This window comes from Hesperophylax consimilis, chromosome 21, assembly GCF_061612785.1.
Source record: "Hesperophylax consimilis isolate HC1 chromosome 21, BYU_Hcon_1.0, whole genome shotgun sequence".
Classification (NCBI taxonomy): Eukaryota; Metazoa; Arthropoda; class Insecta; order Trichoptera; family Limnephilidae; genus Hesperophylax; species Hesperophylax consimilis.
Window position 1 is genome coordinate 12,296,610 of NC_142856.1, and position 14,344 is coordinate 12,310,953.

The window sequence follows — 14,344 nt, forward strand, 5'->3', positions numbered from 1 at the left end:
AGATAGGGAACACAGATGTGACATGGAAGAGACATGTTGATCAAATGAGGGAAGTGTCAGAGAGCCGGAAGGAAGATGGCAATAGTGCACAGCATCCCGCGTCTGAAATTTCGAGGAATGAGCCTCATGAGTTAGAGACTTCAACCTTATTGCGTGGATTCACTGGTTTTCCTCCTGATTTCAGGTTGGCGGCAGAGGAGGTGGTGTCGGAGCAGACACAGGCCCGGCAACAGAGACCATGGTCGGGGAGATTGCGGCCAAGACGCGAGACACCCACATCTTCCAGAGGAAACGGGGCAACTTGACCCAGGCACCGCGGTTATTAGTCTTAGGATTATTTGTTAGCAAATGTAATAACTTCAATTGATGATTTAATCGTGTTTGGTGCTTAATATTTTAAATTTCTAAGTTGTCTATCTTTAAGAATCATTGTTAAAACCAAATGTAATATAAAATGAATATCTATGTTGTGATTTATATATATGTGAAATATTTATGTTGGTTTGTAAGTAGCTTCAGAGTTGAAGGAGGGAAGGTGTAGTGTTTGGTGTTTGCGCTCGTTTAGCTTCGGGTTCTACCGAAGATAACCGAACGCTACTACAGGCCTTGTATGACATCGTCGGCTGGCGCGAAGTCATTCTCTCGCTAGACGGCCGTTAGGCTACTTGTTACTTGTATTGTCAGTATATTATATTACGATTAAAACAACCTCCGTATATCAGAATCTACGACTTTTAATAGAGATAATACCAGATCCCTATCCTCGATAGAATACTGGAGATTGAGGGCCCAGTATTCTATAACCTGTTAACATCAATACGTTACACTAACATACTTCATACAAGATTCAACCACAAAACCAGAAATTATTAGAAAATTAAATTATTAACGTCTGCTAATTTTTATTCACTTTGGATGCGTGAAAAGGAGCTTTCGAAAAATTATTAAAAAAAAGTGGGTGTGTCAAGCCTACGCAAGACAGAAGTGAAACTTCTAGTATTCCTCTCTCTCTATTTTCATTTCATCATCTCTATTTTCTCTCTTAGGTTAGTTTGAAAATTAGAGGTTAAATAATTCAACGACGAAGCATGGATTTGCTTTTTCAGGAAAATATGTCGATTAGGAAAATATGTCGATTATTTTGGCACATCACTAACAAAGTCAAATAATATCCAACGAAAAGTACTTCATGCGACATCTGTTGTTAGTAAATAAAAGTAAAGCAATATTACAGCAAGTCATGGAAATATGGAAAGCCACAAAGTTGTGGCAGTATTCAAAAGCTCCGCTAGATGGCGGTAGTATCAATTCGAAAAATGATATTTTGTAGCATTATATTATAATGAAATATTATTATAGCATAATAGGAAAATAGCATTATATTGCAATATTCAAAATCATAATTGTAGTAAAAGCATCTCACTACAAATAAATCGGTACCTGTTATCAAAATGTTATTTTTAGTACAATTTAATATATTCCGATTCAACAATGCTGTTTTAAGTAAAAATATTTACATGTATAAAGTAGGTACTTACACCAACTTTCTTCAGAGCATTCAACAACGAGGAAAGAATAATATATACATTCTTTGTAACGACATTCCTACATCATATTTCACTGTTAATATAATCTCGCCAATATATTAAACAATCCTATTCCAACAATACTACTATATTGTGAAATATTTATCAACTCTTATAGGTTATATTTACCTTATGTTAATGTCATCACTGTGTGAATCAGACTCTCCTCTTCTTTGGTGATTCTCAGGGGATATTTCCTCTTGTGCCACTGATGTGTTCATCACCTCTATCTCGTCACTACTCATTTTTAACACTGAAATTCTGTACCAAACCGTATGAACCACAATCAATTACGTATTTCACTCGTATTACACTCACGACGCAGTATACTAACCAAGCAGCTGATGCTTGGCGTGGCGCAGTTCGCTGGTGTCTGAGAGAGAGGAAAGAAGAGAAGAGAGAGAACGTTCGTGAGCGGCTCCCCCACCTCAACAAGCGCATATGGTGAGAGAGGGACAGTGAACGGTGAGCGGTGGTGGGGGTACCCGCATTTTCGTGTCGATCCTGACTCGGTTTTACTCCGAAATCCATTACGCGCCTAAAGAAGTTTCACTTCAAAAATGTGTTAAATTATTTGCAACCTCCTTTTCAAACTCTTGACAGGCGAAGATGCCAAAAAAACGTCTGTAATCAAGTGGGTATTCCGACATTTTTCTCTCTAATTGGATTTTAAACTATAGAAATCCCAATTATTAATGGTAACTTATGTATTTGCGCAGGAATACGTAAAATACTTAAATGATATGTCAAGTATTTAAGCTAATATAAGGAAGATAGTAATTTTGGGTACTACCTACTCCCCCACTTGGCTGCGGGATAGTTAAGGCCCGTAGTAAGCATTCAAAATTTGTTTTGGAAGGGAGATATAAAAGGGAGCGCGCTAATATTAAAATAAAAGATGATAATTAAGCGAAAATGGTCAAAATACAAAACTAAAAAACGACTCGTTTGAAGTAGAAAAAAATCTCCTCATAAATACTTAAGTTGCATTTAAAGATACACTGTAATTTTTTTTCACACCTATAACATATTAAACAGAAGAAAAAAATCTGTTTTTAATCATTTTCGTAGTACACTTTGCGATTTTTTTCTATAGAAGGAATTTAATATAATTACTGTTTCGGTTTTTACAAATGTAATATCTTTAAAAAAAAAATTATAAACGTTAAGTGTTATAAGAAATTATATGTTATATATCGGTAAAAATGAGGAATGCTGTGGCTTAAATTATACCTCATCATTAGAATTAGATCCCTCATAACATATTATCATAATGAACATTTCTGGAATTGAATATTTAATATCGCCGGTTCTCAAAGATTATTATGTGAACAATTTTGTGTGAATTGTATGAACTATTATTTGTTTTTAAATTTAATTTAATCAATGCGTTAATTTGTTTACTCACATTAAAAGGGCTTTCACATAGTTCGTCGAATATACCCATAAACAATTCAGCAGGTGTGTCTGATAAGCGTGATATACACATATTTAAAATATTGTACCATGTAAAAGACCAAAAAAAATACAAGTACATAGAGTAGGAAGTTATATAGAAGATTATTAAGAAAAATTAACATCATTAGCCACCAAACCAATACTATTTTGCACATCAAAAGTTAAACAATTAAACCAAATAAATTAGCTCTAATCCAAGAAAAAGTATAACATCCAGATTATATTGCAATTATATAATAACCGAAAAAAATATTTAGCAAAAATAATTCCACCTTATTTATTATCTCTTATATATTATTTTATATTGATTCCTTTTAATATTTTTCACTTATTTTTAAGTTATAAATAAACATTGGAGGATATCCACCGCTTACGCCCTGGTGTAAGAAACAGATGGTTACTCCTTCAGGGCTCACAAGGCTCTAATTAAATGACTATACATTTATTATAATCTAGACCTCCAGTGTACCTGCATAGTCATTAAGATATATGATGCCAACAATATACACAAAAAACAATTAGCAGTTTTAAAATATGTACAGGTATATTAAAAATAAAATAAGCCTAAAGATCTGGTGATTAATAATCGAAGAACTTGATGAACTTCGGGCATAATCGTGTATCCTCAGATCATGGTTTATGGTTATTTACAACCGTTAAATTTTGGCGGGATTCGGTAATCTCAGATCCGTGTGATATACACAGGTTAATATTTTGTTTATATGGCTGGCTCGACCCGCTTTTAATGTTTGAGAAGTTACATACAAAAACATAATTTGATCCCATCAACCGCTATTGATCCGCTTGTTTTGGTCTGCACACGGCCAAGAATCATCGAGCGGTACCTTGTTGAGAAATCGCCCTCGCTATAATAAAGACTTATTCAAACTAATAAGCTTTAAAATATCACCCAAAACAACTACGTTTTACGACTCATTCCACAAAATTCGGTGGCGCACTGCAGGATTCCGACATATTTTTGATACATGCAGTAATTTTAGTACAAAATTAAAAGCCGTTCTCCTATAAAAAACAACTATCTTGAAGTACTTCCTTCTTAAATCATTAATTGATTTTTTTCCTCTATTCTCTTCTACTTTCTCCAATTTTTCCATTTTATTTAAAAAATATCCGTAGAGGCTTATTGATATTATTTTTAAAGAATGTTTTTCATAGATCTTGTTTTCAGTAAGTTATTATAAAGTAATTTTAGGCATTATAATTTACCAGTGTTGGGCACACAAACACACTATGAAACCAGGCGCCCTTGATCGAATCCATGATACTGTTCAAAGAAAAGTTTAGCGGGAAATTAAAACAAGACCACAGTCAAAGTAAGACATGAACACAAATTCATTATTGGCACCTACAGGTGGCTTGGACCTGTAGGTGCCTATAATATAATATCTATAAGAGAAACATAAACACAAGTTCAGCACACATTTCCCCACAATCTCCGTTTACACATCTGCCCTGATGATGGACAATGTTATGCTATCCGAAATGTTGGCCAAAGAAAAGGGCAGCACATTACGCACATAAAACTTCCAAAATGAATCACAATAAAATCCTAAATTTATCAAATAGGCCTACAAATGTTGGGATTTATAACTAGGTTAGAAATCACATCGATATTTAGTTTATTAAATTGTTCCATTTTGCTTTTGTTAGAAGTCAACTTCAGTACGATTCTCCCATTTGGAACCCATTTTACAATATTCGTGCAAAGGATATTGAAAGAATACAAAATAAATTCTAACGTTGTCTAAAGTTTAAAACGGGTATTCCAGAAATTCCGTTGAACAACAACACTCTTATAAATGATCTGAATATGCTTAAACTGTGAGACAAAAGGATTTTCACTGACTTGTTATTTCTATGTAAAATTTAAAGACTCTCCTAGAATTGCTTGCATTGGTAAGCTTTCGGATTCCCTTCAGGCTAAATTGTTCGCTTTTGTAAACAACTCATATGGTCTCACAGAAATCTTTGTGTCATCTTTACCGATGTGGTGAGAAATATGATCTAAGCCAGTCTTTCTGAAAGTGGGCGATAACTCCTCCTTGTGGGCGCTGGAGGCTTCAAGAAGGCAGTAGAAGGCTCAAAATTAGGGGGCGTTAAGGAAATCTAAAGGGGCGACGAAAAACAAATTACATCTATAAAAAACTTGTGGAATCTTGCTGAATTAAATAAAAATAGTTTGTTTTACTTCCCTTTCACAAAATATGTTTTTTATTCGCCAATTTGTTACTTAGTTTTTAAATTAATCAAAACACTAATAATTGAATTATTTCTTTTAAATCACGGTCATTGATTCCTTAAAGTTTGTATAGAAAACTGAATCGGACTATCTACCATACCGTGTTGGTGAAAATCAAATTTTTGTTAAACAACGAAATTTTTATAACCAATGTAGCAACTTTGCCAACAAAAAAGAGAAATCGCCTGCAAGTTACTGAACGCGGTGACTTACGGCTGTTTTTAAGTGAATTAGACCCAGATATTAACAAACTCGTAGAAATGCATCAGATTCATCCCTCACATTAGATAAGTTTTTAATTCACAGCCTTCTTTTAAAACAAAGCAACGATTAAAAATACTTCTAAATAGATAAGTTTATTTCCTATCATTGAAAAATTCTTTGAACTCAGACCATCCAGTCACACCGTATCTCTATTTATCTATATAATAATGCATGTTTAACAATTAAATTCGCAATAACTTTTTTTAAGATATGCAAGAGATTGTAGTGGTAAAAAATAAGTTAAAAAATATGCAGGGCACTAGATTTTTTTTTATTTCAAAGTGGGCGGTGGTCTAAATAAGTTTTTAGAACCTGTTATCTAAACGGTCTTAGAAAGACAAAATACCGCGCTGTTCATTCAAATATGGAAGTTAACTTAAGAATAATTAAAATGTGCACCTTTATCAAGCCAAAAGTACCGACCGCAATTCGAAAAAACTTATGAGACTTTTTGAATTTTCCATTAATTATTTTTATACGAAACGACCAAAAAAGGGGTGATGACAACGTTTGTAATGCATTTTTCTAATTTAATAAGTGATTTTTTTATAAATATTTTTCGTAAGTAATTTTTGTAAGAATAAAACGTAAAGTAAGTAAACGTATTTTAATTTTAATTTGTTTGCATTAAAAATTTTCATATTTAAAAAAATATATATGTTTATTTCTCATAGTAAAATTTGAGACCGTATTTCATCAACTTTAAAAAACAGATTTTAGTTTCCGGATACCTTCAGAAATTTTCCGTTAATTTGGTTTTTGACACCGCCTGACAGAATATGGGCGGGGCCTCAGGATTTCAAAGTCGAAATTTAATTCAGTGCAGAAATGCTGGGACTAACTATCATAATATGTGTTCCTCATTGCCAAGTTAACTTATGAAGAGAAATCAAAATTAAAAAAATGTCAATGTACTGCTATTCGCCAACGATATTAAGTTATATAAAGAAATAACCTTCTTAAACGAATGTCAAGTACTTCAATCTAATTGCTAAATAACTGGTGTTCATAAAACAATTTATATTTAAATGTAGAAAAATGCAAATGTTGACCTTTTCCAGAAAAAACATAAAATTTTTTGGCTTTTCAATAAATCAAACAAATTTAGAAAGAGTAAGAAAAATGCGAGATCTTGGCATAATAATGAATGAAAAACTAGACTTTACAGCCCACATTTAACAAATTGTGATTAAGAGTATGAAAACATTAGGATTTATATTGAGAACAATTAAAAATTTTGAACCTTTACAAATCATAAAACTATTTTACAAATCCCTTGTTAGAAGCCTGATAGAACATAACTCCATATTTTTCTCCCCCATCTACAATGTACCTATTCATAATGTTGAAAGAATTCAAAGAAAATTTCTACGCTTCGTAAATTTTAAACTTAACATCTCTTTAGAACATATAAATTACCTGTTAATGATTCTTTTAAATATTCCAACATTAGAAAACAGAATAAAAATAAACGACATAACCTTTTTATTTAAATTATTTAACTCTAAATTCGATTGTTGTGAACTTCTGCATTTAATAAATCTACACATACCTACACGAAAAACTAGGCAAATATCAACATTTTATATACATTCATCTCATTCCAACTATAGTTTTCACTCTCCAATACAACGTTTACACAGTCTTGGTAACAAATACTTACTAACAATATAAATGTATTTGACATATTTTGAACTTGGCAAACTTTAAACTGAGTATGTGCGAACTATGTCTACCTTCTTTGTAAATTATTGTCATCAACTAATTTTATACTTTCTTATTATCATTATCATTGATTTGGAGATTTTTGACAGATTTTCTATTTTTTGTATAACTTATTTGTACTCTATCATACTTATATTTTTTTAAATTATATATTTTATGTAACCTATATATTGTTAACACTGATCTTTTATATAACCTGTATAAATAAAAAAAATAAAAATGTACACAATTGTGTGTAAAAGCCCAATGGGCGTTTAAATAAAATAAAAAATACCGAATCAGCAAAATTGAAACAGAATAAACAAAAGATTGTTACTGGGGCAGTTTAGTTATGTGTAATAAATACTGAATAATTTTAATATTCATATCTTAAAGCTCCTAAAAAGGGCGATTATAAACAAATAACCCTCTGGTTTTAAATAGACGACGATTTTTTCAAAATAAAACCAGAGCACTCTAGCGAATAGTTTGAAAAACGCTGACATATAGCATCAAAACGCACATCCGCTTATTACTCCAGCTACGCAGTCATTTAATTGAATAAAGGGAAACATTATTACTACAATCGTTATTAGTAATTGTAGCGTAATCAGATACAAATTATTATGTAAAACCCGTATTTAAGCATAATAATTATATGTAATGTAGGATATCTGATAAGTAGGTTATTACTTAATGTGTTCCACGTTTAATGCCTAATTATTATGTAATTCGATTTAGTATAGTATTAAATATTTTGAAAAGCTATTACTTTATTGTCATTAATCAGAAATATGTTCGTTGATATCACCCCTATTGCTTTCAAATAACTCGTTATATAACCAAGTCATAAAAAAGTCCAGTAGTTATGAAAATTGGCCAAAATGTGATCAAGTTATATATATTTAATATTAACTTTTTTATATATATTTAATATTAACTTTGCGAATTTTGTGGATTACGTAAAAGACTTATTTAAACACTATTCCTAAATGGAAGTTATATTTTTGCAAGCCATTCAAAGCGCTGTATTTTTTTATTTATGTTCTTTTATTTTTAATATTTCTTTCTCATGTTTCGAAACTGTCATTAAAATTATACCACCTACATTTAAAAGCCCTCTGGGCGTTAAATAAATGAAAAAATAATAAATAAATAAATAAAATTAGTTCATGCACAGTCGACAGTACATTGTTAAAAATTATTCTATCAATTAATGAATTTGTTTGAATACATAAATGATTGTGTATCAGTTATGTTAGATGTAAAAAACGTTTATTTGAAAGGGAGAAGTGGAAAAATTTATATACATTTATTAGGAAGGGGGCCCCAGGAGGGAAAATTGAATTACTTTTCCTTACAAGAATTAATTTCGCTTTTTGATTATTTTGCAAATATTTGTTTTATGTGAATTGGGGTATGTTGTGAGGCTGAAGGTAGCGGGGAGGGGAAGGAGATGAAGATGGAGAAGAACCTGGCTATTCAGATTTGGTCATCAAACACGGCTAAAGTCATTTCAAGCAACGATTCAATTCTGAATTGAGGTTTTACGCCAGGCCAATACTGAAAGTATTTTCCAATCTGGAACGTGTTGCAAACAAACAAACATTGTTTTTAATTAATAGTTTGTGAAATAAAACAAATTAAAAAAAAATACTTTCGCTTGCCGGGATTTGAACCCGCGAAATCCGGATTGCTAGCCGTTGAATTTCACCAGACGTAAGGAGAAAATAAACTTCTTAAATTAATAATGACATCAGTATTAAATTGTACCACCTACATGTAAAAGCCCTCTGGGCGTTAAATGAATAAATAATATAAAATAAATAAATAAGTATTCAATCGGTTTAACTGCTCAGTGATTATAACTTAAAACTACTGCTTAAAAAAATAAATTTACGTACAAAAACTACGCTAACCGAATTATACTGCCTGTCAGATAAGCACTTGCTAAATCTGAAATATTCAGGGTCATTTATTTAACTGAAGATTACGCTTACCGCCGCGTTAATGCTGTGGTAATTCTAAGGCTTAAACTAGCAGTTAAGGTTAATCTCGCATTGGACAAACGACTCACTCTTTGTGTGCCAAAATTTCCATGGTAGTCCAGATGAAGTTGTCTAAAATTTCCACAAAAAATGTTTGAACTGGCAGTGATTTATTTTGTAGGCTAAATGGCACACAGGATTTTCTGTAAAATGATAAAAAGTAGGCCACCAGCTGAGCTACAAATTTGTTTAGTTTTCGCTTTTGTTTGGCCTTCGTGGTCGAGCGGTAAATATCATTGAATACAAACCCAGAAGACGCAGATTCGAATTGCGGCGTGATTTATGTATGTAGTATTATTTGTTGTTTTACAATAATTTACTGAAAAAATACTTGGGTAGTGGGGTATTTGTTATATATTATAAAAAAATGTGGATAATTCGAATTTCAAATTTTCGAGTTTGAGTGTTCTACAGATAAATATGTTTTTTCAACGTTAACTCCATACAAGAGGTACTTTATTATCCTAATACTTTACAGGTATTTTTATGTAGAAAAAATCTCTCAGGGCCTGTGTTACCCTTGGGGATGCTGTGTAAAGGTTATTTTTAGGGAAAGGAAGGAGAAAAAGTTTAGGAAAAAAAATGAAGAGTTTTTTTTTTTTTTTTTTATAGTGAATACCTCACAAGAGTCCCAACTGCTCCCGTCTGGAGCCAGTGAGACTATGGCATCCCCAATTGGGGGATGTTGTGAGGCTGAAGGTAAGTGAGGAAGGGAAAGAGGAAGGTGGGGAAGTACCTGGCTATTCAGATCTAGTCACTAAACACTGCTAAAGCCATTTGGAGCAACGTTTCAATTCTGAATGGTGGTCTTACACCAGGGCGATACTGGTAGTATCTTCCACTCTGGGAAGTTTGGTAGGAATCTGGGGTAAATGTGTCCAGGAGTGACGGAAGTATGTATCCATCCTTCCCACTGCGGTGAAAGGCAATGGGTTGAGAGAGAGTCCTGCCGGAGAGGTCAAAAGGTCTCCCTCTGATTTTGCTGGGGTGCTAGGGTTCGTTGGCTGAGGTGGTTGCACCAGCTGCTTGGCGTGCCTGATCTAGAGAGGATGGTTTGTCGAGACTTTTTGACCTCTCTAACTTTCTTAATTAACTTAGTTAACTTAGTCTTTCTTGACCCATCACCATCGATAGATCATTCTTCCGTCACTCCTGAAAAAACTGATCCCTAGATTCCGACCAACTCCTCACACCTATTTTCTTCCTCTCTTTTCTTGCCAAAGATGACAGGCCCTGAGGGAAATTATTATCCTTTGTGCTTCTTATTTGGGGTTAATTTAAAATAAAAACAAATTTCACCCCATGAACCCGGGCACCCCAACTAATTCACCAAACGTAGCGAACCACTTGGGATGACCTATAGCAGGAGTTTTGGCTATCCAATAAATGGTTTCCGGGGCTGCAGTATCCATAACCCCTCTCAAATTGAGATGCATTTATCTTCGGAGATGCTGTGTAGAGGATCTTTATTAGGAAAAGAAGAAGTAAACCTGGGTCTTGACCACTTATATTATAGGAGAGAGGACTCACAGAGCGGAAAATTGATCCACAGCCGAGCTGTTAAACTCATGAACGAGTCGTAAAAACGATCCGTTCTCATGTGAGAATGTTAACTGTAAACAAATGTAGTTTAAGTACAAATATGTAAAATAGGTTGAAAAGTCTTAATTTTGTTCAGTGAACATATTATCTGAATAGCCAGGTTCTTCCCAACCCCAAAATTCACCTATCTCTTCTCCTTCTTACACCTCTTCAGAATTTTTTCCAGGAATAAATTGTTAAAATTACATCTAGTATATATAAAATATATACTGGATGTAATAAATAAATATATCAAATTTTAAACATTTTTATCTTTGAAAAGCTAACGCATTAATGAATTCACGATCACTAATACGCTAAGCTACATTTCAACTAGCACTCGGCGACAGTATTTGCAATTCAAAGTACCAGATAGTATCGTTGCTCCGTAGACTCGTAGACTCTTAACATAAATAAAAAAGTAACACGGCACAAACTACCCCTAGTTCCTATCCTTCCTGGAAAGGTCTGTCTTCACCGAACATCTAATGGGAGGGAAGTTTTAGGACGAATTTAGCCTGGGGCTTTATAATGGTGAGATGGAATACTAACGATTGAGAAACATTAAGAAGGAGTTGTTTCACAGAATTTGAACAATTCTTCAAATTTTAAAGTTGATTTGCAAGTTCTGTGAAGGTTCTATTCAAGTTATATTATTACATCATCATTGGCTAGTTGCTTCAAAAAACTGAAATCATGAAGAACTTGAATAGACCCTTCACAGAACTTAAAAATTAACTATGAAATTTGACAAATTGTTCAAATTCTGTGAAATATCCCGTCCTTACTGTTTTATTATGTGAATATGTTCATTTCACGTCACCGATTCTAGAAAGACTTTAAGGAATATATTGGGAGAAATCTTTCATAATCGTAATTATCATTGCGTTACATCCCCGGGTTGGATTTGTCCTTTTTCACGAATGCTTCGGTGCTTCAGTCCATCCCGTCGTATTCCAATTCTTTTTCAAATAGTCCATCCACCTCTTCCTTGGTCCGCATCTGGGTTGCTTCCACTGGGGTATCATTTTGGCCATATTTTGTTAGTGTTCTGTCTCATTTTCAATGTTGGCTGTCAAATTATAGTAATAATTGTCTATGATTTGACTCAATAGCCGTTTTTGACAGCACCGTAAATAATATCAATATAGTGTCAATAAAACAACCTAATAACATAACCCGCCTAAAAAAAACAATATATAGTGATACGCTAGACAAAGTGGCAGTATTTGTGACGGTGGCAGTGAAATTAATCATTTGTAAATTGAAATGCAAAAAGAGTATTGTCATTGTAACCCAAAATCAACTTTGGTGAAAACATACAATAACCATAGACAATACAAAACTATTTCGCCATAGACAATTTACATAAATTAATATATACTTAGGGGCATTTTTGTTCCAACATTAATAAAAATATAATTAATAAACCAAAAAAAAAAAAAATAGAAAATGGCAAATACAAGAGGAAAGGGAGTTATAACGGAAACCGAAGAAAAATTTTACATTGATAAAATTATACAGATTATTGAAAAAAAAATTGAATCCATGAAAAAAGAAATTATATCAAAAATTGAAAAACAAACCCAGGACACTCAAAAAAGCATTGATTTTATGAGTAGTCAGTACGATGAACTAATAAAAAAACTAGAAATAACAATTCTACAAAATAAAAAAATTGAAAATGATTTTGAAAACATAAAAAAGGAACACCAGGAAAAGAATATCATTATTAAACAACTTGAAATAAAAATTTCAGACCTCGAATACAAATCTCGGTCTAATTTCTTAGAAATAGCGGGCATTCCCCAAAAAAATGGAGAGCAGCAGATGGAGATAGTAAAAAAAGTTGCGGCGGCGGCAGGAATGGAAATCCAGCACAGTGATATAATTGATATAAAAAGGACACATGATAGAAGGAACAATGCGCCACCGAAACTGCTAGTGGAATTTGCGGAAAAAAAGACAAGAGACAATCTTCTTTCTAAAAGGAAAAATATTAATTATGCAGCTATAAAAGATATCTCCACCGAACCAATCTATATTGCAGAGGAATTGAGCCCATATCAAAGGGAACTGCTCTGGAAAACGAAAAAATCTGCCAATGAAAAAATGTACTCCTACGTTTGGTTCAAAGATGGAAAAATAATGACGCGAAGAATGCCAACCGAAAAAATAATTTATATAAAACATGTAGATGATATAAAAAATATTGTATAACAAAAGGGCACAAAAACGATTACGAAAAAAATATAAAAATGGCTGACATTATATTAACCTCGGAACCAAATGATCTATCGAATTTAAATAACATCTCTTTCAATATACTACACAAAAACATAAGAAGCATAAGAAAAAATTTTGATGAATTGAAAATTTTATTGAAATATTTAAAAGTTAATTTTCAAATAATAATGCTTACTGAATGTTGGATAAATCATAAATACATGAAATTGGAAATTGCTGGATATACAACCTACTCAAGTTTGAATAAAAAAAAACAAAATGATGGTGTAATTATATACATTAAAAACGAAATAAAAGCCGAAGTTGAAGAAATTATTATCACAAATGCCAATTGTTTAAAAATTAAAATCAGTAAAGAAAAAGCTATATTAGCAATCTATCGATCGCCCTCAACAAGAAACATCGACCCATTCCTTAAATCCGTAGACGAGGAACTCTGCCTTCTTAGAGAAACGAAAAACATATTTATTATTGGAGATGTAAATATAAATATTTTAGAAAATGGACACCCTAAGCGAATTCAATATCTGCAGATGCTAGCATCCCATGGACTGGAAAGCTTAATAAATGTTCCTACTCGAAAAGTGGATAACAGTGAAAGTTGCATAGACCATATAATGAGTAAAACAAAAGACATTACTCAAACTGTTGTATTTAATTCAACTATAACCGATCATTATACAACTATGCTTTCAATAAAAATAAACAAGTCAAATAAAATGAAGAAAAAACCATTAACAACAGAAAAAACAGAAATCAACTGGAATATCATTAAACATAATCTACAATGTACCGATTGGAAAAATCTGCAAAGTATGAACAGTACAAATGATGCATGGAATTATTTCATAGAACTTCTTCAGAATAATATACTATCTAATACCACAAAAATTACTAAAAAAATCTCACACAAAAATGTACATATTAAACCATGGATTACACAGAATGTTATAAACTGCATAAGAAAAAGAGACGAGTTACACAAGAAACTTAAAAAAATTCCATACGATATACACATGTTAAGATACTACAAAAGATACAGAAACATTTGCAAAAAAGTTATTATGTGTACAAAAGAAACCTACTATAAGAAAAAAATTGTAGATTGTAAACAAAATCCCAGGAAAATGTGGCAAATAATAAATGAAATAACCAGTTCTAAATCTGCCGACGCTACATCAATTGACGTGCTGAAT